Source organism: Bos indicus, chromosome 5 (genome assembly GCF_029378745.1).
Source record: "Bos indicus isolate NIAB-ARS_2022 breed Sahiwal x Tharparkar chromosome 5, NIAB-ARS_B.indTharparkar_mat_pri_1.0, whole genome shotgun sequence".
NCBI lineage: Eukaryota > Metazoa > Chordata > Mammalia > Artiodactyla > Bovidae > Bos > Bos indicus.
In genome coordinates, this window is record NC_091764.1 from 99,801,631 (window position 1) to 99,807,245 (window position 5,615).

Sequence of the window (5,615 nt, forward strand, 5' to 3'; positions counted from 1 at the left end):
CAAAGAACTAAATAGACATTTCTCCAAAAAAGACATACAGATGGCTAACAAACACATGAAAAGATGCTCAACATCACTCATTATGGGAGAAATGCAAATCAAAACCACTATGAGGTACCATTTCACACCAGTCAGAATGGCTGCGATCCAAAAGTCTACAAATAATAAATGCTGGAGAGAGTGTGGAGAAAAGGGAACCCTTTTACACTGTTGGTGGGAATGCAAACTAGTACAGCCACTATGGAGAACAGTGTGGAGATTCCTTAAAAAACTGGAAATAGAACTGCCTTATGATCCAGCAACCCCACTGCTGGGCATACACACTGAGGAAACCAGAAGGGAAAGAGACACGTGTACCCCAATGTTCATCGCAGCACTGTTTATAATAGCCAAGACATGGAAGCAACCTAGATGTCCATCAGCAGATGAATGGATAAGAAAGCTGTGGTACATATACACAATGGAGTATTACTCAGCCATTAAAAAGAATACATTTGAATCAGTTCTGATGAGGTGGATGAAACTGGAGCCTATTATACAGAGTGAAGTAAGCCAGAAGGAAAAACATAAATACAGTATACTAATGCATATATATGGAATTTAGAAAGATGGTAACAATAACCCGGTGTAGGAGACAGCAAAAGAGACACTGATGTATAGAACAGTCTTATGGACTCTGTGGGAGAGGGAGAGGGTGGGAAGATTTGGGAGAATGGCAATGAAACATGTAAAATATCATGTAGGAAACGAGTTGCCAGTCCAGGTTCGATGCATGATGCTGGATGCTTGGGGCTGGTGCACTGGGACGGCCCAGAGGGATGGTATGGGGAGGGAGGAGGGAGGAGGGTTCGGGATGGGGAACACATGTATACCTGTGGCGGATTCATTTTGATATTTGGCAAAACTAATACAATTATGTAAAGTTTAAAAATAAAATAAATTAGAGAAAAAAAAAAAAGACTGGTTTCTACATTTTTAAAGTTTTATTAAAACAAATACGTTTTGTGGCAGCCTGGATGGGAAGGGTGTTTGGCAGAAAATGGATATATGTATATATAGCTGAGTCTCTTCACTGTTCACCTGAGATTATCACATCATTGTTTGTTAATCAGTTATACCCTAATACAAAATACAAAGTTTAAAAAAAAAAAGCAAAATAAATATACAGTAGACTGTAAGTGATCCACAGAGTCTGAAATATTTATTCTCTCATCCTTTGTTGGAAAAGTTTGCTGATTCCTGATGTAAATAACTTCATGTTTATGCCATGTTTATTTTTCATTAAAGGAATGCACTCTAAATTTGGACTACCTGATTTGAAATCCCTTTTTAATATATCTTTGCTATAAAAGGAAAGTTACTTAGCATCTTTATTAACTTGACTTCCTTAACTGAAAAATAGGAATAACTCTAATAGCTCATAAATTCTCATGTTATATCTAGTAGTTCATAGATATGTGAGGATTTAATGAAATAATGTTTGTATAATAGCTCACACAGTGCCTAGGATTTGGTTAGAGTTCAAGAAATGTTAACTATTTATACTATTAGTTGTTGCTGTTTTAATAGGCTCGTACAAGTGTTTCTGTTTTTGGTAGAGGTTCTTAATCTCATACAGTAAATTGACCAAATAACTTCTTAACTTAGGTTTAACTGTGTTTATAAAAATTGCTTAGAATTATTTGTTGTTGTTGAAATAGTGTCCTGTGGATCTTCTCCTGACTTGGCATTTGTTTCCTGAACCATAAAGAGTATTGTTCCACAGTTCTTCAATTTCTTATTTGTAGAGATTTTCTGAGTTATTAGGGCTTGCAGGGCATTTGGGTTAATGGGAATAGATGGCATATAAATGAATATTATTTCAAATATAGAATTACTTTAGAGTATTTCACAGAGTTAGACTGTTCTGGTTTGGAGAGATGAGCAGAATATATATGCTGTCCTAGCTCTGTTGTTCAAGTTTTTAAATTTTAACAAGTACAATGAGCAAATTTAAAGTATCTAATCCTGGGACTTCCCTGGTGTCGCTAAGACTCCACACTTTCAATGCAGGGGGCTCAGGTTTGATCCCTAATCAGGGAATTAGATCCCACATGCTATACTTAAGACCAGGGCAGAGCCAAATAAATAAACAAATATTTTTAAAATACATAATTAAAATAAAACATCTAATCTTTATACCTTATGTCTCCAAATGTACCTTCTTTGCACCTCTATTTACTTCCAAAATCCCCTCAACCTCGGCCCCCATGATCAGTCAGACTCATTCCAGTGGTGTGCAAGGTATTAATCTGTGAAGGATGCCATAAACCAGAAAATTAATGAACCACTCATTTCCTGGAAGCAAATTTTTAAAATGAGACAGAAGAACATGGTCCTAAGCATATACACAGTTGGGAAAACTCAGAATTTTAAGTAAGGGTATTAGGCCTTTGACTTACATGGACCATAAGAAAATCTCAGGGACTTTGACAATTATTAAACTGGACATTTGTAGAACCCATTTAAACTTAATGGTCCAAGTTATACTCCAGTGAACATAACTCAGCTCTTCCCTAGTTTTTTACTCCATTAAGAAAGAGCACAACTGATAGATAATTTATAATTTTCCTTTTAGAGAACATAAATAATTTAAGTTTACTAAAGCATCCTATAAGGCTGACAGCAGGAAACTACCTGAATATATTCATAAGCATCAAACTATTTGTGTTTATTAAATTCTTTTCTGGGATACTCTTCTACAGCACTGTCTTTTATTTATTTATAACAAACCCCAAACATTAAAAAAATTAAGTGAACAGTTTTAATATTATGCCTATCTTATTAAGCATGCGGGTTATATATTGGAAATGAAGTAGGATGCCTAATATAGAATTTTAAAATACCTGCTTATATACCTAAGTGACCTAAACATCTGAATAATAGTTTCAGGCTGTTTTGTTTTCCCCAAGTTATTCTAATTTACTGTTACAAAGAGATGTCGATTAGAAATTATTCTCACTTTTGGGTGAGAATTTATTCATTTAACAAGTCTCATTCATATGTCTTCTTTCTTTAGTGCTAACAGAGTAGGTAGTAATTAATATACAGAGAGCTTATTCCCAGGATGCTTATAATCTAGTGTGTAGGAAGAAAAAAATTGCTACATATATACAGTTTTATCCTCTTAATGTATGAAGCACTACTTTACACGCTGGGAATTTGTAGTGAACAAGACAAGCTTCCTGCCCTCCAGGAACTAACACATTGTCAGGCATTGAAAATTAAATGTACAATAAACATATCTGGTAATTACTGGGGCTTTCCTTGTGGCTCAGCTGGTAAAGAATCCACCTGCAATGAGGAAGACCTGAGTTCGATCCCTGGGTTGGGAAGATCCCAAAGAAGGGAAAGGTTACCCACTCGAGTATTCTGGACTGGTGAATTCCATGGACTCTATAGTCCATGGGGTGACTGCTCACAATAGAATAACTCCCAAAGCCATAACTTATTAGGAATAAAGAAACATAGATGACTTTAAGCAGACTGAAAACCACATTTTTTTTTGAAAAGTTACTTTTTTATTAGGAGTCCGATGCAGCCTGCAAAAATTCAATTTCACTCACAAATGAGTAAAACGTTAACTTCCTCTAACTTGCCTTGAAATTCATAATATAAAGCAGCAGAGGGCACCATCACCTCATGCACCCTGCCCGATTTTGCTAAATTTTTTGATCAATTCATATTGACTCAGTTCAGATCACACACCACATGGAATCTATTTTCATTTTTTAGTTACCCTGTAACTAAGGGTACCTAAAAAGCAACAAGGTAAGATGATTGATTCATTAGATGGAATGCAGACTTTGAATCTGGTAGTTCTGCCCAAACTTGGAGATTGTTTTCCGCTCTCTGAAATTCAGTTGCCCTATCTCAGGTGGCCTCCCCTCTTAAAAAAAAAAAAAAAAAGAGTGGAATACACTGGGGGTGTGTGTGCGCTCAGTCGCTCAGTCCTGTCTAACTCTTGCGATTCCACACACTATAGCCTGCCACAGTTTGTCCTTTGTCCATGGGGGTTTCCCAAGAGAGAATACTGGCATAGGTTGCCATTTTCTCTTCCAGGGGAAATTCCCGACCCAGGGATTGAACCTGCGTCTCCTGTACCCCCTGCATTTTTTACCACTGAGCCACCTGGAAAGCCCATATAACAGATGAAGAACTTCCAAATATTTGATGAGTTCAATTGCTTTTTTTTTTTTCTAGATAAAATTATATATTAACTTTCCAAATATAAAACAATAAAATCAGAGATGCTCTGTTTGTAGCGGTACTGGGGCAGTCTAGACACTTTCCTATTTGACTTGTACTACATCACATTTTGCTATATTTCTCTTCCTTTTAAAGATGATACTGAGTTTAAGGGTATAGGGAAAAAAAGAAAATATAGTAAACATAGCTAACCAAGACATTAATGGCCCATACAGCAACAAAAACAAATACAATGGAGAAAGAAGAGCCACAGTGAGTTTAAAAAAAGAGAGACAATGCCACATGTAACCTAAAATGCACAAGCAAACGTACATACAAGAAAAACCTCCCATTTGACAATAATACCTGTCATACTTTGTTTTTTCCTTGCTCTCCAAAGGCAATTTAAGGACAACTTGATTGTGATTTGGGATTAGAAATTGGAATCACCAATAGCTTAGCTCTTAGTTCATAAGAAGCATAACTGCTAGCCTTCTTATCTATTTCCCCCAATAAACAGGACTGTTAAGATGCTGACTTAGAAAATGGACACAGAACACAGATAAAGACAGAATGCTTATCTTTTGGGGGTTTATATAGGTAGTTTTCAGACTCGACTGAGCGACTTCACTTTCACTTTTCACTTTCATGCACTGGAGAAGGAAATGGCAACCCACTCCGGTGTTCTTGCCTGGAGAATCCCAGGGACGGGGGAACCTGGTGGGCTGCCGTCTATGGGGTCTCACAGAGTCAGACACGACTGAAACGACTTAGCAGCAGCAGCATAGGTAGTTTTAGACTATAGTATATGAAGGCTTTTATATATATTTGTACATGTTTTATTATTTTTAAAGTATTTGTTTACTTATAATCTTTTTTATTGGAGTATAATTGCTTTACAATGTTGTGTTAGTTTTTGCTGTACAATGAAGTGAATCAACTATATGTATACATATATCCCCTCCCTCTTGGAACTCCGCCCCCTTTAAGGTCATAACAGAGCACTGAGCTGAGATCCCTGTATATACAGCAGCCTCCCATTAGCTATCTATCTTACACGTGGTAATATATATATATATATGTCAGTGCTACGTTTCCAATTTGTCCTACCCTCCCCTTTGTAATCTTTTATACATATATTTATTGATAACCTACAGTGACTCAGAAACGAGTCTAGTTTCTTAGGATATATGTATGAATGAGACAAGCATTTGTCCCCCTAATTTATGGGGACTTCTCCAGTGGTCTGGTGGTTAAGACTCCCTCTGCCTTCCAATGCAGGGAATGAGGTTTTAATCCCTGGTCAGGGAACTAAGATCACATGCTGTGTGGTGTGGCCAAAACAAAACAAACAAAATCCTAAGTCATGGGACTTACAAACATCTGGA